Raw genomic sequence first — 22,555 nt, 5'->3', positions numbered from 1 at the left:
ACACTCGTTCCACCAGTTTACAATATAGTCACCCGCGCCCTGGATTGATTACGTATGAGCTCTTCCTTTCTTTATCTTTTATCTCTCACCGTCGCCTCATTTCACAACTTCACCCAAGTAGAAGCAATGCGTATTTTAATAATTTGAGCACTTCCTTTCTCTAATTTCCTTTATCTCTCAATGTCGCCTCACTACACAACTTCACCTGAGTTGAAGCAATGCAGTATTAGAGACCGCTTATGTCTATGCCTATTACAGGCTTTAGCCACATCCACAACTAGCATGATCACGCATGAACATACTCATGAACCACCGTCGCCTCAATACAATATGGATATCACTTTAAACCAAAATAACTTGTCAACCTTTTTGACTTGCTCACTTACCATCCTAAAACGTTTTTCTTTGACTATCACCAACACGGCTAAGATCACCTCGTTGTCGATCGACAAACAAGCTATGTATACTAATTGTCACTTCCTTTCCCCTTAATTTTTGGGACCTTGCTGTGCCTGATGCCGGAATAAATACTACTGTAAATATCAATTTCTCTTATCTTGTCACACCTTTACCTGATTGTATTATTATTTTGCGCATTGTGGATATCGCTATCTGTCCTTACTCCCTCACATTTGCTCTTTCCTGACAATACACATACCCTACCGTATTGCTTAAAACCTATTCAATATCCCTATCTTAATATGTGGATTGCTTTGAATCTTTTACGAATCTCTCGTTATTTCAAATTGCCTACGCGGGCACAATTTATACCCTCATGATAACCATGTTTTACACAATTATTTCTTGTTTTCGAACGTATTTTATGACCATATGATTTTACTTACTTTAACCTTGTGTTACAATTATGTGTCTGACAACCATGTGTATAATGTCCCTTTTTTCTTCTCCCGTTAACCTCCTGTTACTCATCCTCTATTACTCACTATCACTATGACTTATCTTGACCGCATGACTTTGTGCTGAATGTTGACACCTCCCTTTTTAAAAAAAAACTACAATAATGTATTATATAAACATCCATGAAATCGTTGTGCACTTTAATGCAAATGTATGCCATCTAACATGATCCGAATATATGTAAATGCCTAACCAAATTTCACTCTAATATCCAAAACCCCACCTTTCCCGACCTCCACACTCCCCTTTAAAAAAAAAAAAAAAAGTGGCACTTCCACCTTTCGCCTTTTTTTCTTTCTTCCACAAACCTTTATCCGACCACCTACTCAAACTCTTTCCCACCCTCTCGCATTTTAACTAACACACCTTGGTAAACTGTACGCCCTCCTGTCCTAAACCTTTACCCCTTTCTTGCTTTCTCTTTCCTCTTCTCTAACAAAACCCCGCCCTACCTATCCTCCACCCCACCCTTTTACATGCTCACGACACTAACGTATTTTATCATATTCGTTTCACTGAATCCTGTATGAACAGCCCTGAGGAAGCCCCAGGCCGGATGGCCTTGTAGGGGGCGAAACACGTGTTGGCTGTGTCATTCTCTTCTCTTTTTTCGAACCCACTCTCATGAATGGAGTGCAAATAAAGGACTATACAACTTTGGATAAACCCGTACAGAATTGGAATTTCTTCCACACAAAAAAAATCAGACGAAACAAATCTTGCCCAGACAAACCTACAGAACCATATCGTGTCTGGTGTCAAACATGTAGGAATCATACCCCCAGTCCAGTCATGGGCATGAGGGCATGATTCCCCCCTGCTAGAGGGGCGATATGGGAAAAACGGCAGAATTTAGACACCAATTTAAAAGTGCACACGTATCACAAAATGGATGCTACTCGCCACCCACACGACTCTGGGTGCCTGTTGCTGGGCAAAACCCCAGCCTCGGCAGCTGGACAATAGGGATCCTGTTGCAAGGAGGTGCCAGCACCTTCCCAGACAGGCTATGTGGATTGGAACTGGGTGGGTGCACCATAGGACGCCTTTCAGAGTTGCACGTATGCTGCTACAGCGCCTACATTCTGCATACACCGCCTGGAACCGGTTCAGGGGCATCCTGACCCTCGCCCAGGCGGGAAACACACAAAGGGGAGAGGGTGTAGCCACCCTTTCCCGCCTCAACTCCCATTGGTGGACACTGATCTGGACACTCCCCTAATCTCGTGGATAAAGGTGAATAACGTGTGCCCAGAGAATCAGATTAATCTTGGACTTCACAGACTTGACCTTCGACGAGCTGCTGCCCATCTGACTGAAGAAATCTCCCTTGGGGTAAAGGAGTTACCCCCCTGCTTGGCAGGCACCTGAAACACTGCAAGTGACCCGGTTGGAACTTCGCTGCTCCTTCGGACATCAACGACTCCTCTCAACCTTGAGGTGGGTTTCCTAGCATCCTAGAGGCCAGTGAGCGTGCCCAGCAAGTCTGAGCACCGTGGAGCGCGTGGGTGCCGAGATCGCCAATACCCCAGGACACCAGTCACCTCTTGCGTAGCACACAACCCTGACCAGTGGGGAAGTTGTGCTTTGGCCCAATATTGAGCCAACCTCTCAGCAGCAACTGTGCCAAAGATCAGCGCCCTAGCTCACTTCGGTGGCCAGTGGGCACCCTTTTACGCACTCCAAATTGCTGCCTTCCGCGGTCCCTTGTCTCTCGACTTGTGGGCCCTAGCGGAGGACAATTGTTACTTTTAAGAGTTCCCCTGGTTGCTCCAAGCCTGCTTTACAGTCTCCTCGAAGGAGACCTCTCTCAGACCTCGTGGGTCTGCACCAGTAGCTGATTTGTTCATCTTGCGTGGGTTGCGGTTGCCAAGGCTTAGTGGATCCAATCCGGACAATAACACTGCAGCGACCCTCATCCTTCGTGGGACAGTCGCCCTCCAGAAGCTGGCCTTCCTTGAACCACCTCCGGATGAAGCCTCCACTCGTGGTCGGCGGAGAACTGCCGACTAAGACTGTCTGCACGCACGTTCAGAACTCCGGCCAGATGAATTGCCATCAGACAAATCTGATGATCCTGAACCCAGGACCAGAGACGCAGAGCCTCTTTGCAGAGACAATGCGGCCCCACTCCTCCCTGCTTGTTTACATACCACATTGCGGTAGTGTTGTCCGTCAGGACTTGAACCGACTGACCGCAAAGGGAAGGGAGAAAGGCCTTGAGCGCCAAACGTATCGCCCGCAATTCCAGAAGGTTGATGTGAAGCAACCTTTCCTCCGGAGACCAAAGGCCCTTGATCTCCAGATCCCCCAGATGCGCACCCCACCCTAAAGTGGATGCATCCGTTATCACTGTGGCCACCGATGAAGGTAGATGGAAGGGCTTTCCTTGAGACAGATTGCCCTCCACGCTCCACCAAGACAGATCTGCCGCAGCTTCTCTGGAGATCCTCACAGACTCCCTGAGATCTCCTTTGTGCTGATACCACTGCCTGCGGAGGCACCACTGGAGCGCCCTCATGTGCCAGCGTGCATGGTTGACCAATAGAATGCAAGAGGCGAACAGACAGAGCAGACGAAGGACCTTCAGGACTGGAACGACCGCTCCATCGTAAAACAAGGGAATCATTTCCTGTATGTCGAGAATCCTTTGAGGAGGTGGGAATGCCCGACACACAGTAGTGTCCAGTACCACCACTATGAACAGGTTGCGCTGAGAGGGCACCAGGTGAGATTTGGGTACATTTATCAAAAAACCCAATTTGTACAACAGCTGAGTTGTATCCTGCAGATGATGAAGCACCCTCTCTGGAGACTCTGCTTTGATCAGCCAGTCGTCCAAATAGGGGAAAACTGAAATCCCCGACCTTCGGAGATGGGCTGCCACCACTGCCATCACCTTGGTGAAGACTCGAGGTGCAGTAGTAAGACCAAACGGGAGGACCGCAAACTGATAATGTTGAGACCCTACCGTAAACCGGAGATACTTCCCGTGCAACTTCAGGATGGGGCTGTGGAAATACGCACCCTGCAAGTCGATCAACACCATCCAGTCCTCCTAATGCAGCGCTTGAAGAACCTGCGCAAGGGTGAGCATCTTGAACTTCTCTTGCTTAAAAAAAAGATTCAAGATCCTGAGGTCCAGGATTGGACGCAATCTGCCGTCCTTTTTCGTAATCAGGAAATACCGGGAGTAGCATCCCTGACCCCTTTCCCGCTCTGGAACCACCTCTAGCGCACCTTTTTTTTTTAGTAATGTCAGGACTTCCTCCTGCAGGAGAAGAAGGTGGTCCTCCGAGCAAACACCTTGGCAAGGAGGGTAATTTGGAGGGAATTCCCGAAAGGGAAGGGCGTACCCATTTTCTACAAGATCTAGAACCCAAAGGTCTATAGCAAGGGTACTCATAGTACGGCCCGCGGGCCACTGGCGGCCCGCCCGGCCTTCATTGGCGTCCCGCGGACCTTGTTGCTGTACGAGTCCTTATTGATACGAAACAGGGAAGATGGCCGCAGGAGCATACCTAGTGAATACGTATTCAATATGTGTTCACAACGTTTGCTCCTGCGACCATCTTCTTTGCTTACGCTTGCCTCTGATTGGCCAGCGCCTCTGTGACGTCACACCCGGCACGAAGCACATGCCCTTTAAAAAGTCAGCTGTAACTAGCGCTTGTACAGCTGACTTTTAAAGGACCTTCTAAGAAGCTTCCTGTGTCCGTGGTGACGACGTCGACGTCCTCGCAGCCCTGGGGAATCTTCACTGCAGCTGGAAAACCTTCAGCGTCACTTTAACTACAGGTAAGTGTAACGGTGGCACTATGGGTCATGTAACGTAACGTTTGCTTTTGTAACATGCCCATTAGTAATTTTCTCCTCATGTATCCATACATGCCAACATTTCAGAAGAGCAAAGTGGGAGATTTAAAAAAAAAATTAAAATAAAAAAATTGGGAGAATGGGGCCTTTAATCGGGTTACTGTCATGTATGGGCGTTGGAAGTGTGCTGCTGCAGGATCCGACATTTGAAACGCAAAATGCAAGTTTTTTTCACTTACCTTTCAGAAGCATTGAGTGCAGTGGCAGGCAGAGAGAGGGTGATGTAAATGTCAATGTAAATGTGAAGTATTTGTATAGCGCGCAGCTACCCGGAGGCATCCCGGCACTTGTACTCATACCGCTGTGGAACCCTTCCTGGTTTTTCCTATGAGATGTCCACTCCTGGGCACCCCAAGGTGAAAGCCAGGCATACTTTGCGCTATGGGGGCCATTGTGGAGATTAAGCAAGCTATTGCCCAGAGTTGCAGAGTGGGACCCATGATTAGAATAGGCACCGAGGCGAGAATTAACAGGTCCGGGGAATTTAAGTCCAAGAGCCGCCAGGGCGGGAATTGAACCCTGGTCCAGGCCAGACTTCTGCATCAGGGTCTGCCGCTCTAACCTTTGAGCCACACTTCTCCACTGATGCAAGTGTTGTGCAGTGGACTGGCAGGTTGCTATGTATACTATAAACAGGATGCTGCCTCTAATGCCCGGTGCTACCTCGAATGCCCAAAGCCCAATTCAGATTTGTCTTAAACACCCAACTTGCTTTCAAAACTCAGGACAAGTTTCAATACTGAATGCTATCTTCATAAAATAACTGTGTTCCCAGCGCATACCTCATCTTTATAAAAACCCAATTCCGTCGTCAACAACCCAGTGCTGACCCCCATTCAAAGGCCCAAGATGTCTTTAAAATCCAGCACTGCTTCCAGTGTGTGTCGCTGTCATCAATACCCAACGCCCTGTCTCAGTAACCCTACCGTTAATACACAACTTTGCCTGCAAAATGCCAAATTTGGATTCAAAGCAAACATTGTTTTCAGCAACCCATATCAACGCTTTCTTCAATACTCAATAATACCTCTAAATACGGCACTACCCACAATACACATTATGCACTGAGTGTGGCACTACTCACGGCTCCAGTTCTGCAGTAGTTGCCTACAGGACACCGTTCAATCTCCCTACTCATGGCCACTGTTTATGACTCCATGTTGCATGTATCATTTATGGCCATGCCCTCATCTCCACAGTGTATGAGCAGGCCAGAGGCACAACACTATCACTCCCAGGCCTAGCTCTGGTGCACGGCTCCATCTCTCACGCATTATTTATGGGCATGCCCTCGTCACCTCGGTGTATGACCGGAGGGCACAACACCATCACTCCCGTGCATAGCTCTGGTCCACGGCTCAATGTCTCACGCATCATTTATGGTTGCAGCTCCGTCTCCCATGTGAAGAATAAGAGCACAGGCTGATGCATTCTCACCCAAGTTCCGCTGGAAGTCACAGTTCTAGCATTTCCTGTGCATGCTTCTAGAAATGGCTCCATCACCCCAGGACATGATTAAAGTGCATCGCTCCATCATACCTTGTGCTTCAGTTCAAGGGAAAGTAATATCATCTACTGCACGTTTTTTTCCTTACCTTTCAGAAGCATTGAGCGCAGTGGCAGGCAGAGAGAGGGTGATGCAAGTGTTGTGCAGTGGCCTGGCAGGTTACTGGCAGTGCATACAACCCCACCCCCCGTGTGCATGGTTATGCTTAAAGTGAAAATGTATATACATCAGATCAAAACACGCATATTTTAGCCCAATGCTCCAACTAACCAGATTTTTAGTGTGAATCCTAGTGAGCTCTAATGACAATTGTCTTGGATATTTTTTCTTTGCTGCCTTTTTTAAATGAAACACTGTTTGGACTCGGGCTTCCCTAAACGTCGCAATACATTTTTAATATTTGATGCATTGTGGCAGCAGAAACTGCTTCCATGAAAAGAGACAGGAGGGTGCGGGTTCAGACTCCAGACAGCGACCCTTGATGCCAGAGTAAACGAGCATCTGCAATGCAAAAGGTCTTGCATTTACGCGAGTTTGAGCTATTGACATTGCAAATGACAATGCCTTTCATTTTTGTTTTCATTTTTAAAACATAAAAAAAGGCATTGTCATTTACAATGCCAATAGCTTAAACTCGCGTAAAAGCGAGACCTATTGCATTGCAAATGCTTGTTTTCCTTACCTTTCAGAAGCATTGAGCGCAGTGGCAGGCAGAGAGAGGGTGATGCAAGTGTTGTGCAGTGGCCTGGCAGGTTGCTGGCAGGTTGCTGGCAGTGCATACAACCCCACCCCCCGTGTGGCAGCCCGGGCTGAGCAGCCGCCCCGAGTACTTCACAGGTCTTTAAAAAGACCATTCGCTTGTTAATGAGGCTTTGTTTTGCTTTTTCGCCTCTTGCCTTTTACTCAGCTCAGTTATTTTACTGACTTTGCCCACTGGCCCAATCTTCTGGTTATTCCCGCCCTCTGATTCTCCGCCCGCTCTACTACCCCCCCACCTGAAACCTGGCCCCTCCCCAGCCCCCCTCTACAGGCTTGACCATTGTATCTGAGCCTTTCAGATTCCTTTAGTTTGACAGCTGCTCCACACCAAATAGCGCTGTCCAGATTAGCTCCTTTCATATGTGTTTCTACTCTGTATCATTGTACTGTGTGCAGGCCGGGTCTGGTAGCGCAGTGGACTAATGCGTTCGAAGCAGGGGCCTGTGTTCTACCTCATGGTCACAGGTTCAAATCCTGGCGGGTCGTGCCTTTCATCCATCGGAGGTCGATAAAATGAGTTGGGTAGCAATAAACATCTGTTATTCAGCGCCAAGATACCTATGGGTGAACTTGTGCTTGTATATACGTGTGTGTGCATGCCATTTATTTCAAATCCCTATTGAGTGACACATTTCATGCATAAACCGATGTTTAAACAAAACATTACTTTGCTGTTGCTCACAGATCTATTGCGAAAAGTGGTGTAGGTCCATCAGCTGTGACGTGGTGTCTGTCCAGCGGTCGTGTGGCGTGTCGGTCGGTCCATCGGTCGTGTCGGTCCATCGGTCCATTGTTCGTGGGGCGGTGTCGGTCATCCGGTGGAAATTCTGATTCCTGGTCCTTGTTACTTGTTGCATAATAACAAACTAGCTGGAGATCTCCGCAATGGCCTACAGTCCAGTTTCCAAGCCTTGCAAACGACCCAGATCGATACAGAGCGAACGCAGGACCTTCCAGGAAGCATGGGAAGAAGAGTACTTGTTTGTAGAATGTCAAGAAAAAGTCACCTGTTTCCTTTGCAAAGAGAAAGTAAATGTTCTTAAGAGGTATAACCTGGAACGGCACTACAAAACACGGCACTCTGGATACACTGCGAACTTCCCACTGAACTCAAACCTGCGTTCTGCAAAAGTGGCATTGTTGAAGCAAGCTCTTCTATCCCAGCAGAAGATATTCCTTTGCCAGATGAAGGAATCTGAGGCGGTAACAGAAGCGTCTTTCAAAATATGCTACTTGCTTGCCAAACATAAAAAACCATTCTCAGATGCAGAGCTGATGAATTTTATTTGACAACTACAGTAATAAAGGCAGCATTTTAAAGGAAATCAGTGCATTGCAGCTATCGGATTCCACGTGTGCACGCAGAATAGAGGCAATGGGACAAAACGTCCAGGAGCAGGTGATCAAAGCAGTGAGAGAGTCACCGTTCTTCAGCATTGCCATGGATGAGTCCACAGACATAGGCGATGTGGCCCAGTTATTAGTTTGGGTGAGGTATCTGGACCAATCGCTTCATCCCAAAGAAGAGCGCCTGTGCCTTCTACCACTGCTAGGGCACACAAGAGGAGAAGATGTACTGGACAGCATGTGCAACTACTTTAAAACAAATGACATACCACTGAACACGCTTGTCAGCATAACAACGGATGGGGCTCCTGCCATGGTAGGCCATGACAGAGGCTTCGTATCTATGCTTAAAAAGAAGCTCATAGGACAGACTGTGATAGACTACCACTGCATTATTCACCAGGAAGTGTTGTGTGCAAAATTAAAGCATGGAGAACTGAATAATGTCCTAAAAGGTGCAGTGAAAATTGTTAATCTTATCCGTGCTAAAGCTCTGAACCATAGACTTTTTAAAGCAATGCTGCAGGAATCTGAAGTGGAACATACCGATGTCTTGATGCACACTGACGTGCGTTGGCTAAGAAAAGGGAAGGTTCTGGAGTGGTTCATCGCATTGCTTCCTGAAATTGAACTCTTTGTGAACAGTAGAGGCCAATCGTTCCCAGAACTAACGGATGTGAAATGGCTTGTTATGCTCCATTTTCTTTCAGATCTTTTCACACATTTTAATGCTCTCAATTTGACCCTGCAAGGTAAACAACAGCTTGTGTGCTCCCTCATGAATGGTATTTATGCTTTTGAAAGTAAGTTTGTGCTGTTCAAAGCACAACTGGATGATAGTGACTTCACCCACTTTCCAAAACTGTGGGCTGTGATGCAGAGGTTTCCAGATGTACAAGAAATTCTTGCAAACCTCGACCTTGGTGCATGTCTTGAGGAAATTTCTGGGGAGATCAAACGGCGATTTTCGCAATTCAGAGCCCTCACCCCTCTGTTCAGGCTGGTTGAAAACCCCTGGATGGCAAGTGCACGAAATCTTGATGTTGTTACCCTTATTGACATGGAAAGGGCTCAAGCAGAACTAGAGCTCATTGACATGCAGAACAATTCAGCCCTCAAAGCATCTTTTTTGGGGCAAGCACCGGAAGAATTCTAGAAAATTGTGCCCCCTGACAAGTTTCCTCTTCTTTTTACAGTGGCCCAGAAGGTATTATGTATGTTTGGGTCAACATATGCTTGCGAATGTTCATTTTCCACAATTGGGCTGTTGAAGAGCAAACTCAGAAATAAGCTCACGGACATACATCTGGAGCAGCTCTTAAGGCTTGCAGTTTCCAACTTGGTACCAGATTACAGAAAACTAATTGGTGACATGAAATGTAAAATAAGTTCGTAGTGTTTGTCTTTAACATACCTATTTTTGGGACTCTGAAGCCTTTGCTGCACTGGGCATGTGCTGAATATCCGGTTGCTGCAAATTGCCATGCAATCCCACTTAAGATTGTTATTGTCTGCTAATAAAAAAAATATTATAAACATGTGCTGCATGTAGTTACATCTGCTTTGGAAATACAGCATTGTCTAGTAATGTTTTGAAACGGGAGAGATTTTTCCCCCCCTCTAGCCACGCCCCCAATGACCCCGCCCCCACCGGTGCGGCCCTCGGCCACAAACCACATTTTAAATTCGGACCGAGAGAAAGTTTGTGAGTATCCATGGTCTATAGTAACCGATTCTCAATCTTGTAGAAAATGGGTAAGCTGGCCCCCACAGGACCAGCATGATCCAGAATGGTGGATCTAGGGCTGCTTTGCAGTGGTGAGAGGGGCGGAGGAGGAGAGCTGTTGGCCTCGAGTACGACCTCTGACTGCCTCTGTAGCTCTTATACAGAGTGTTCTGCTGCTGCTGTTGCTGCTGGGGCTGTCTGTATGTACGAAAGGATGACCTTCCGAAGCCCCTGTACCTTCTGAACGAACCCCTAGGCTGAGTTTGCAGGCCCAAAGATTTGGCCATGGCCTTACTCTCTTTAAATCTTTCGAGCGCAGCATCCACTCTCTTGCCAAAAAGACAAGAGCCATCAAAAGGCAAGTCCAGGAGCGTTGCCTGCACATCAGGGAAGAACTCGAATGACTTGAGCCAAGCACTCCTCCTTGTGGCAACAGAAGAGCCCATAATCCTTGCGACAGAATCAGCTGTATCCAAGCCACTTTGGATTACCTGACGTGCAGTCGCCTGGGTGTCTGACAATACCTCATTAAAGTTCAGTCTATCTTCCCCTGACAGTTTTGGGGCCAGTTTTGCTGAATCCATAAGAGCATGTATACATCGGCCTAAAAGACAGGTGGCATTCATCGATTTTAAAGCCATACTGGCAGAAGAGAAGACTTTCTTAGCAGACTGGTCTAACTTCTTTGCATCCCTGTCACTCGGGACTTGGGGAAAAGCACCTGTAGATCTTGTGGAACAGGCAGCCTGAACCACCAGACTCCCCGGAGAAGGATGGGATGTGAAAAAGTCTGGGTCCCCAGGAGCAGCCCTATACCTCCTTGCGACAACCTTAGAAACGGCAGGAGCAGAGAAGGGCTTACGCCATACCTCCATTACCAGCTCATTAATGGCGTCATTAAAAGGAAGCAAAGGCTCCGATACAGAGGAGGGAGAGTGTAGAACCTCTGTAAGGATGTTTAGTTTAAATTCTGCAGATGGTAACTGCAGATCCAGAAGCTCAGCCGCCTTTTTAATAACAGAGTGGTAGGGAGCCACATCCTTTGAAGGAGCATCAGCAGGAGGAGTAATCTCTCATTCAGGCGACAAGTCCAGGCCACTAGCCTCCTTCAATTCTTCAAAGAGATCGTCCGACTCCATCAGCTCACCTTCTTCCACCTGGTACCTCTGTTCCTCCAGTACCCTTTGGGCCTCCCTCCTAGATCTGATCCGCTCAGCAGGAGTAGACGGCGCCGTAACCGAATCAGACGGCGCCAGAGCCGGCGTCGAGCGCAGGTCCAAAGGAACAGCCGGTGTCGAACGAAGCACAGTCGGTGCCGGTGAAGAACGAAGCGGCGTCCATGTCCTCGGCGCCGGTAGATGCCAAGACGGCGTCGCCGGAAAAAATGGCATGAAGGGAGCCTGAGGGTACGTTTGAGAAACTCCCAAACTGAAAGCCATAGGACCCATGGGACCCGAAGGTGCACCAGAGGGGTACAAGGCTCTGGAAAAAACCCCATACATAGCATTTAGATAATGCGTTGGATCTTGACCTGGGCCTGGAAACGATGGATGTGGCTCAGGGTGAGGCATCACCGGACTCGGGCCGATCGGTGCCAACGGTGGGATCTGCAGAGCCGAAGGCTCGTCCGGAGCTGGAAGCTCTTCAATTGGAACCGGAGACAAAGTCGGAGCCGGAGATGGAGCTGGGGCTGGAGCCGGAGAATGCTCCGGTGAAGCAACAGGCGATGACAGGCCAACAGGAGAATCAGGAACAGAAACAGGCGAAGGAGATACACTGTCTTTACGACGTCGAAAAGGTGAGGTCGATCGCAGAGCCGCATCCCTGTCCGAGCGATGTCGCGATCCATGCCTCTTCTTTTTCTTGTGCTTCTTGGACTTGGAAGCATGTCCCGAAGTCGACTTCGACGCTGACCTCGACCTTCTCCGACCTCTCTTCTCCTTTTTCATCCCGGCGATTAATAATTTGGCTTCCCTCTCCTTCAGAGCCTTTGAGCTCATCTTGCGACAGCAAGAACTTCCTTCGACATCGTGGTCCGATGAAAGGCACCATACACAGTATTCATGCGAATCAGTTATCGACATGTGCTTACCGCACCCCGTGCAAGGCTTAAAACCGGACTTCTTCGTTGACATCAGCTGCAGACAAGCAGAAGAGAGATACCAGCAGAAAACAAAGTATCAAACCAAAGCTACAGAGAGTCCCGAAAACCGTTAGCGTCGATGGCGCGGAAAAAAGGGAACTGACGTAATCACGCCGACAAGGTCTTCTTATGGATCCGGTGACGTTAGCGGAGTCGCGAGCGGAGCCGTGTCTCTGTGACGTCGTCTTCGACCTCATCGGCGTGGACTGCTACAAAAGTTTCCGAATGTTGCTGGTGCAGGGGATATTCACAAGGTGAGGAATCCACTGGCAGATGTATCCATCAGAATGAGTTGGTTTATACAATTCGAACCACTACAAGCTTTTTAGAAAGCCATGCTTTTCTAGCGAAAGTGTACATTTCTAGGAAACGCTCCAAATTTAGCTGATTTTGAAACCTAAAGGAAAATCCAAATTCTTTCCCAGCACATGATGAACTAATTATAGATTACATGTCCTGGCTGGGAGACGCAACATGGTTGTTGCTTGCTGCCGCAGGGAAAGGACCTTGTAACAACTGGTGTAGAGGCAGCTGGTGCTGTAGTCGATACCTGGGTGCTAGTGGTAGAGCTGCTGCTCAACCCAGTTGTAAAAGGCACCCGTGTGTTCTCGAGGAATGCCGTCGTTGGATAGGAATACGGTGGGGACATTGCCGAGCATGGGACCTCAAGGGCTCCAGCCTTGTGTTTAAGTCCGCAGGCATGTCGGTCGCTAGTGTCACACAAAGGTCCAACACCTATTCGTCACAGCAAAACAAGCATCGAAGCACAGGTAAGATGCAGTCCATCCAGACTGGTCTAAACGATAGGAACCAAGAGGCGCTCAGTTCCCTTAGGCAAGGCGCGCCCAGATGTTGTACCATTCGTTCACGGTATTTCCGCTCCAGGAGAGCTTTTGCCATCTCGGTGATTGTCATTTACCTGCTACGCAATGGACGGCCCAATCAGGATTCCAGCTATTGAAGCAGGATTAGAGGTAGCCCTCCAAAAATGTTTGCAAATACAGAGTGTATAAAATTTGAAATAACTCAGAGGATAGTCTGAAATCCTGACCCTATGGTCTTAAATAGGTGTACAATACCACTCGTATCAGACATGTTAAAGATACGACCCACCATTTCTGCGAAATGAATGGGGCAGTTTGCAAGTATAAGTGCCTGTATCTCGGTCGAGGTCCTTGCGACTTGACGATCAAAGGTCTCTCGAGCGGAGGTTAAGGATACGGTTTCTTGTAAAACCAAGGCTTTCAGTCTGCTCAAAGTATTAAACTGTATAAAAGAAACCGTCAACGAAGGCCATAGCGGCGCCTCCCTGACTGTACCTGTTGGGGGGAACAATACTTGCATACAGCAAGTAACCCTGGAGTTCACAGTGACCTGATAGGCAATACCCGTAAGCATACCGCAGCAACCTTGATCATTCAGCATCAAGTATCTTCCATAAGAGAGCAACTCTAATACCGTTGTAATCACGGCAGCTGCAGTCCCTTTCATGTTGAAATGTAAGTTTGCTACCAAACCATTACATTATCTGTGCAATGAAATGTCCTGGCACATGAGAACCGTTTTAAGCGTTCTTGCAATTTATACCACTAAGAAACACTTCACAATCCCTACTCCGGCATCGAAATCTATATAGTAATTCCCAGGATTCCTTAATGTATTCCTTACCCATTTTTTCACATCTGCCTGCCTGCCTCTGCTCAAGGCAATATTGAAACTGAAAAGTAGTGACCGGTGGGGTTATATGGCCATGGACTATCCATTCAGTAGATGGTGATTCCCCCAATGTAAATGGTATTCTATTCAGTTTTTCAATACGCAGCATTGTATATTTTTCTCCCCTTTGTGCTATTTCAACCTGTTTATCTGTTAGATTATATTCAGAAAACAGAGACGTAGTGTTGATAAAACGCCAAGGCACACATCCTGCACGCAAAGATTGCAGCATCCAGCTTAATAACATAATAGAACGTAACTGAGATTGCCAGTGTTGTAATATGGCCAAATGTTGTTCTAGTATGTCTATCGCAGAAGACACAATGTTGCCTAAAGAATAAATCCTGGAGGTCAAAGTTGTTAACCCATTATCCACTACAGCTAGAGATTTCTCTAAGTTAATACGGTCTATTTCCCGTATTCTTTCCACGGCCTCTTGTTGGGAAATGTACAGATTTCATTGTAGGCGGCATAGATGCCAGCATACATGAAGCGCTTTTGACGATGTTTCCTGGGACCTTGTAGAAAATCCACAAGATCCATGTCCTGTGAGAGTAAGGATAAGTGTTGTTTCACTTCTGTGAGTGTTGAGGTTTCTAGCCAATCAAGGAACAACTTCCCAACACTATAGGATGTCACTACCCCTGGGTGTTCTCTTTGTACATAACGTGGTTCTGGCCTGTGGATATTAAACCCTTTGGTAATACCCAAGAATCTTTCACGACATCTGTTCGTGTCTAAGGACCAAACCTACCATTCTTTCCAATTAGGGTCTGTTCTATTGTACTGTATTATGTCATCTACTGTTGCTCCTTCCTGTGATGTAGAATTCTGCCACCCCTCCATCCGTGATGGTGTTGGAAGCCGAGGTGTGTTCATGTCCTTGTTCTTGGCTAGTCCAAGCAGGATGTCTGTTGCAGTGTTATTTAGAAATATCATCTGCTGTGGAATGAGGCATGCTCTAAATAGCGCTTCTGTTCCCTGGACTTGCTTGTCCCTAGAACCCCAGACTGTTTTTAAGTCTATTGTGTCCTTCCATAGGTCAAAACCCTGTTCAGTCAGTTGGGCAATAAAGGAAGCAGAGTAAATCTGTTTGGTGTTAGTCAGCATAATTTTCGGTGCCGATGTCGGTGTAACCTTATAATAAAATGAGGTCGGGTCAGTGGTGTTAAACCCTGAAAAATATGAAAATGTTATGCAGATGTTTGCAAACTACTCTTTGGTGGTGTAGGGCAATGTTCCCATTGATAGTACTAAAGAACATTTCTAGGGGTTATTGATTTGTGTAAAAAACTATGACCATAATGTTGGTAACAGTACAAAGTGTTATATTCTGAAGAACCTTCTAACATTTCAGTATTAGAAAATGCTGCAGTTTTTTCTAAATCAGACAACACGTTATTAACAGTTTCCGTGCCCCAATCGTCAGAAAATGTATTGGAGGTAATGATATCACTTAATGAAATTTTAAATACATGATAGTTTTAAAAGTGCGGTCGGTCGAATAAGTCGAAATTAACCTGGTCCCATACTATACCATCCGGTATAGGAACTGCTGTGATGTTCACTGATGACAGTGTGATGATTGATGTGGCTTTAAAATCAAGTTGACCTTTTGATCTGTAGAGCTTTGCTGGAGGTATCTTCCATTAATAAACATGCTAAAAGTTATAACTAAGCCTAGCCAGAAAAGAAAAATAGGATCCCAGTAGATACCCAGAGTTCTACCCAAGGTGATACCAGGAATGTCTTTTGAAGAAAGTTCTTGATTTGTTGCTTGTATGTTTGTTTGGCTGACGTTGTTTCCTGTTCACTTGGATCCAAGGAAAACGTATCACAGTTCATGAAGTAGCCAGAAGCAGTTCGATCAATTGTTGCAATTGCATCAGGGTTAGTTGCAATCTTATTTTGCTCTTGTCGAGGCATGTTGATGTAGACATCTGTATTAGGTCTGATTGAAACTTGTGAATTATTTTAACTTTGGTTTTGAAGCTGTACTTCGAGTTCAAGGGGAACGAGTTCCATAGCATTGTTGCATAGTCCTGCATTCCGCACAGGAGGCTCTCTGTTTGAACTTCTTGGATTGTAGCAAGAGGATTGCGTCTGCTACTGTGGAGTCAACGAGGCCTACTGCTTAGTATTGGCCACATAGTGTGGTTCAAGTCGATTGAGACAAATCTTTTCTCCTTTTTCCCAGCGAGAGGCGGCAAAAGTACAGTTCTTGTTCCTTGAATTGCTAGGACCGGGACAGGTTTTCTGTAGAATGGTCCAAATTCTTTTTTGTCCGCTATCTTCTCTCTGACCAGATCCACACGTTTGAGATCCAGACAAGTCTTGCCGTGACTGCCTTGACTTCCCCAGTGGCGGTCTGTTTTTAGTGGACGTTACTCTGTTGTGTCCTGGATTCATTTAGATCCTGTAAAACAGCCAAACGATCATGGATATCAAATGGTTTCTCATCCGCCACCGTGCTTTCGCAATCAAGATCAGGTACCCACATTCTCGTCCCAAATAGGACCTCATATGGAGTGGCACCCCCTAGAGAACTTCTTGGCTGATTCTTGAGTGCTCTCTGAACCCCATATAAATGATTGACCCAACTACTGCCCTTGCCTCATACGCTAGCTGTGAAAGATTGCTTTATGTCCCGGTTTTTCCTCTCCACAACCGAATTTCCCTCAGGATGGTACGGAGAGGAGTACCGCAATGCTACTCCCATACGTTCCATGGCCTCTTTGTAAGCCAGAGAGCTAAACGCCAGGCCATGGTCAGAATGGAATGTGCCAACTGCGTATGTCCCTATGAAGACTCGCAAATCTTTTATAACAGTGCGAGTGTCAGACAAGCGCTGAGGCCAAACCCATAGGAATCTGGAGCAAGAATCCACTGCCACCAAGATATACTCGTAAGCCCCATCAGATTGTAAAGGGCCACAGTGGTCCAGATAAACACAAGCGAGAAGTTTGTCAGATTATAATAATGGTGTCTGTGCCAGGCATGTTACTGTAGAGCCTTTCATCTGTTGGCAGATGTCACATTTCAGGACATATTCTGTAGTTTGTTTTGCTAGACCTGGCCACCAATAGCGCTGTTTCAACAAGGAAATAATCCATATTTGGTATTACTCTATCCCTCACTTCAGGAATCTGAGCATATGGAATGTTGCTTGCATCTAACTTGTAGGAGGAGTATTTGAGTGGAAATTTCTTTGGTACTGCTGAGCTGCCTTTGCGTGGAGCAATGTCAGCGACCATAATCTCACCGTCTATCCTCTTTTTTGAATGAGTGACTGCACCTACGGAGGCCGTACGTACATCCCACCCCCCCTCGCAGCTTCATCAGCCAATTAATTCCCTTCAACGTGAACGCCATCACGTTGATGACTCAGTGTATGAATCACGTGAGCCCTTGGTAGCTCGTTTTTCAACTCTACTACCTGTTCCCATAGCATTTAATGATTAATTGTGCCACCTCTTGCATCTTTTAACCCGTTTTGCTCCCAATAATATAAGTATTCATTATGCGATTGCACAGAGTAAAAGGAATCACCCACGATTAGTGTGGGGAAGTCGTGATCCGTATTCACTAGTGCCAGTAGTAATGCTTTTAACTGCCAACTGTGCCGTGCAGTCTCCTAGAGATTGCATTTTAGTGCAGCTTGTGCGGAACTTGCCATCCCGCATGCGACCTTTAATGATTGTGCATGCTGCGCTGTATTGTTGCTTACTTCCTATGGCCGGTTGCACAGATCCGTCAGTGTAAATATATTCATACTGATCTAGAGGAAATATTTCATTAGGTAGAGGATATTCTTGTTCATATTGAAGGACTGCTTGGGTTTTTAAACTTGGATCAAATCTGTTTTCAAAGTCGGTTGCAGTAAAAGAATTAGCCCATTGTATCCATCTCGGATGTAAGGCTTTCGCATTCGGAATGCTAGCCTTCGTAACAGCTTCTAAACCCGGTACCGGGGTTACGACAATTATGCTTTTCCCCTGAGCCAGTGCTCTTTCTCTTGCTACAGCGGTCTGAACTGCTGTCAGGATTTTTTTCTGTTAAAGTGAAACGCATTTCTGCGTTTGTGTACAAGTGTGATTTGTATGAGATTGGTACCGTTTTGCCTTCATTAAAGGTTAAGTCGGTGTACGCGCATTGACCCGCTATAACACGGATCACCAAGTTGCGAAGCGTATGTTTACACGTGTCTGTAAGTGTTTTGAATCGATCATGTCTCATTGTAGTGAACGTAAGCTATTGGTATGTTTGTGTCCAATGTCTAACCGAAAAGTCAGGTTTTATTAAATCGTATAAAAGGTATCCGATAGAGACTACTAGCCGCAGATTCCTTAACGCAGAATTATCCCCAGGCGTGAGACTGGACTCGGAAAACGTTCTTGCCCAGCATCTCTGCGCGCCAGGGGCAGCACCTCGCGACTCCGCCCCGAAGTCCTCCGCTGGAGTGATGTCAACGAGGTCACATAAGCCCCACCCCAGCGCGCTGACGTCAGTTTTCTTCTTTTCCACGTGCAACGTGGATCCTGATTGCGTTCCTGGCCTGTTTCAGGCCTTCTTTTTCCGCTTTCAGCGTTTTCTTGAGAACAATGTGCGAATGCCTTCGGACTTCAAGTCGTGCTCATCTTGCGCGTGCCAGATGTTGGAGACGGATCCTCACACCATCTGTATGTGGTGTTTGGGGGAGCACCACGACTCCACGGACTGCGAGGCATGTCAGCAAATGCAGCTGAAGGCCCTGCGGGAGCGCAGGATGAAACTCCTTTCGGCACGCATGTCCAGATCAGCGTCCTCACCATGCCCGTCTCCCATGGAAGGCTTCAAGAACCGCTACTTTAGTCTCTGACATCGTCCCTCTCCCAGGCCGTAAGGGCACCGCTCACCAGTGGGTAAGTGTCGCAGTTTGTCCCAGAGGTCCGGTCCCCGACCTGTTGGGGGCGTGGGTTCTCCGCGGGTGGTGTGGCCCCACGCGTCGCCACCCTATACACCGTTCCCCAGCGCAGGGGCGACCAGAGCCCAGATGGAGGCCTATGTGGCGGCCTTGCAGGCCTCTTTGGTTCTTCCCTCTTCTCCTTCTCTTCCTGGGACGGCTGCGGATCCCTTGCCGCATGCGGGGACTTCAGCGGCGTCGCCGGCTCCGACAGGTTCGGCTCCAGGTTCTGAAGATGTGGTGCCGTCGGGGTGCGGTCCTTCGGGGTTCCCTCCTTTGGACCACAGCGCCTCTGCCTCTCCGCAAACCCCTGCGGGGGTCCCTGTGGTGTAGCGGGAGGTTGCCGGGCGGGTCCTCAAGTCCCCCTCGGTCCCCTGGGCAGGCTGCGGCCTTGTCCAAGGCAGAGATGATGCTGCTCAGGTGCCGCAGCTGCTGGCCCAGACGGTGCCACGGGGGCCGGCTAGGGGTCGGGCGTGTCCCCGGGCCCCCCTCGTTGAGGTCGAGTCGATGCATTTTCGGCGCCGTTCCTTAGCCGCCCCGGCTCCGACCCAGCCCCGGTCTCGGTCTCCTGTGTGTTGTGGCGGAGGTCGTTCCGGCGTCCCCCTTGGCGCCGGTTGACGTTAACCTGATGCCAGTGGCAGACTCTACGGCGCCGTGCGGGCGTCGGGTCGTTGATTCGTCTTTGGACGCCCCCTCTTCTCCAGAGGTTCGGCAGCTGTTTGTTACATCTTCTCCGGAGACAGGTTGCCGTCTCGTGGCTTTTTTCCCCGGCGTCTTCCAAGGACGGCTCTTCGCTGTCACTGCACTCGCAGTCTTCGCTGGAGGTACCGCAGGTTTCCCATTCATCGGTCCCCCTCTCTCTTTCCGAGCTTGGCCTTTCCTTCCTCCAGTTGGGCTGGGGTACGGTCGCCTTAGCTTGCAGCAGTCGCCCACGGAGGAACTGCTTTCCCCGCTGCGGGGCCCTATGGAGGCGAGTGCTGCCTTCGCTCTGGCTGTTTCCACAGCTGCGGGCATCTTGCGCATGGGCGACAGCTGCCCATTTCCTCACGGATAATCTGCTGAAGGTTCTCCATCAGGGTTCTGGTGGTCGGGAGCTGCTTCTTCCCTTTGAGGCTTCACTCCACACTTCTCTTTTGGGGGCCTGTGGGCATCCTGCCACGGGGGAACCGGTGCCCTGGCCCCTTCTGCACTGCCACCGTCCTGCTCCGCATGATCCTGTCAGTCTTTTCCTCCACCCTTCTACCAGGGCCCCCCTTTTACAGACTGCTTTTCCCTCCCTGCCATCGGTGTGGTCTCCCCCGTCACGGGAGGCCCGCTGCTTAGATTCCTGGGGGCGCAATATCTTCGCCTCCTCCAGTGCTGCTTTGTGGGCCCTTAACACTCTGTGTATTGGCTAGAGCCACTTCTTGCTTATGGGATTCGGCAGAGTCCCTTATGTCTTCTGCTTCTCAGGAGGGTGTCTGTGTTGATCTGCGGCACCATGTGCTGGATGGCCGGGAGCTGGCGGCATTTATTCTTCGCTCGGCTCTGGACGTTTCGGAGGTGCTTGGTTGTACCATGGCTTCTTCGGTGGCCCTTTGTCGCCATGCCTGGCTACGGGATAGTATATTCCCTGAGAACGTTAGAGAACGGCTGGTTGACCTTTCCTTTGATGGCGCTCTTTTCTTCCACGCCCCAGGGATTCTGCCATTCAGAGGTTTCTTAAAGGGCTTCGCCCTCCTCCTTCTCCTCCCCGACCTGGATGCCTGTCTGTTTTGGGAGGTGTTCTCCCGTTGTTTTCATGGGGCCTTGTAATGAGTAGCCCCGGTTGTGTGTTCTGTGTGGTTGGTGTGCCTTAGGGTCCTTTTGTTGGGCCCTTGGTGCTGTTGGCTGCTGGCCCGGCCCGTTTTTGACTTGTGGTTTTGGCTATTGGTAAGCCCGGTGGGGCCTGAGATTAGGCCTTCCGTGTCTTCTTTCTTGGCTACTTGGTAAGCCGTCTGCGGATTTTTTCAGCAGGTTTTTCTGTTTTGTCCTCTGCTGCAGAATTCTTTTCTTAAGAGGTCTTCCCATGGTTCTTGGGACGTAACCTACCCTATGTGGGGTACCTGTAGCTATTACATAGGTCTGTCATGTGCTGGGGAGGTGTGGTCGCCCTTTTCGGGCTCCTTGCTCTCTGTGCCGTCAGAGTATGTCGCAGGTGCAACTTTCTTGCCAATTGTCTTGGCGCAGCTTGCGCTGGGTCCGTGTTTCTCCTTGTCGCTCGGCCGGTCTGCTGTATGGGGCATCGTGTTGTGGCGGTTCCGCACTTTTGGGGGTGGGGGGGGTGTCTGTGTGCATCTGGGTGTGTCTGTGTGCGTTTTCTTTTCTGGCCCAGCCCCCTCCCTTGGGGTGTGTCCTGGCCCTCCCTGGCATCTGCCTTCAGCAGGCGTCTGCCTTATCCTGGGTGTCCGGTCCCGTAGTGTTGCCGGTTGCTGGCGGCGCATGCTCGTGCAGGGCTTCTTGTTCTACTCCACTGTTGTGATCTTGATGTATTCCCTTGCGCCCCTGCCTCTGGTTCCACTGGGGCTTTGCGCACTGGTGCTTTCTTCTTCCACCTGTGCTGTTGGTGGAGATGTTCTGGCGTTACCCGCTGCTTGCGGCCAAGGTGTATTCAGCCCCTTTTCTCTCTCTGTGCATGTGTTTCTTACGGTGGGCCCTGCCTCTGGTCTACCTCTTCTCACTGGGTTTGAGGTGGCCCTTGTGTTCCTTGGGGTTTTTAGAGCACTGTCTACCCCTGCGGGGTGTTGTGCGCTCTGCCTTGGTTGGGCTTAGGATATCCTGGCCTTTTCCTTCTTGTTCTTGTGGCCTGTCCCCTACTGGGGCCCTGTGTCTCTCCTGCTGGGAGACTCTCTCGCAGGCCCTCCTCCCTTCCGAGTATGGCTAGGGTATCTATTCTACATTAAGGAGTCCGCAGCTAGTAGTCTATCATAATGCTATTCAAAGATGCAATAACATGCTGGTCACCCAACTGGTGGCCTGAGGAACTGGGACCAGCACCATCCCCAAAAACAGTGGTTAAGAATCTTGGGGTCCTAACAGATAAACTAAACCTGGATAAGCATGTTGCGGCTACCAAGCGGGCATGCTTCCATGCACTCAGCCGGCTTCGTAAAGTCTTTCATTTCCTCCCCTCTTCCACACGCAAGACCCTGGTGCATGCTCTGATTCTAAGCCGCCTGAACTACAGCAAAGCCCTGCTGATCTCTGCAAAGGAAACCTCCCTGAGCAGCCTACAGGTGGTCCAGAATACGGCTGCCCGCCTAGTAACTAGTGCTCCCCCAGAACACCCTCACTCCCCCTGCTTCGCAAACTACACTGGTTGCCCATACGCAAAAGAATAAAATTGAAAATCAGCTGTATGGTGTTTGAAGCCTTAAATAAAATGGGGCCAAGATATCTGGCGGATAAACTGGTCAGTTACACTCCTTCGCGAACCCTCCGATCAGGAGGCAAGGACCTCCTTTCCGTACCGCGTATAAACAAACCAGACTAGGAGGCAAAGCCTTTTCCTACCTAGCCCCTCAAACCTGGAACCAACTACCATTGGACATTCGTCAATGCACTAACTTCATGGCCTTCAGAAAAAATCTAAAAACCTCACTG

General features: G+C 48.7%; 1 protein-coding gene across 2 annotated transcripts in view; it reads right to left on the bottom strand.

Annotated features, from left to right (window-relative positions):
* SRPRA (SRP receptor subunit alpha) overlaps window positions 1–22,555 on the bottom strand; it is a 1,746,362-nt gene that overhangs the window by 1,642,252 nt on the left and 81,555 nt on the right. The gene's annotated exons all lie outside the window — the stretch shown is intronic.

The sequence above is a fragment of the Triturus cristatus genome, chromosome 3_1 (assembly GCF_964204655.1).
Source record: "Triturus cristatus chromosome 3_1, aTriCri1.1, whole genome shotgun sequence".
NCBI classification, from domain to species: Eukaryota; Metazoa; Chordata; class Amphibia; order Caudata; family Salamandridae; genus Triturus; species Triturus cristatus.
Note: the sequence above shows the minus strand (reverse complement) of the source record. Positions and strands in the feature narration are given on the sequence as shown.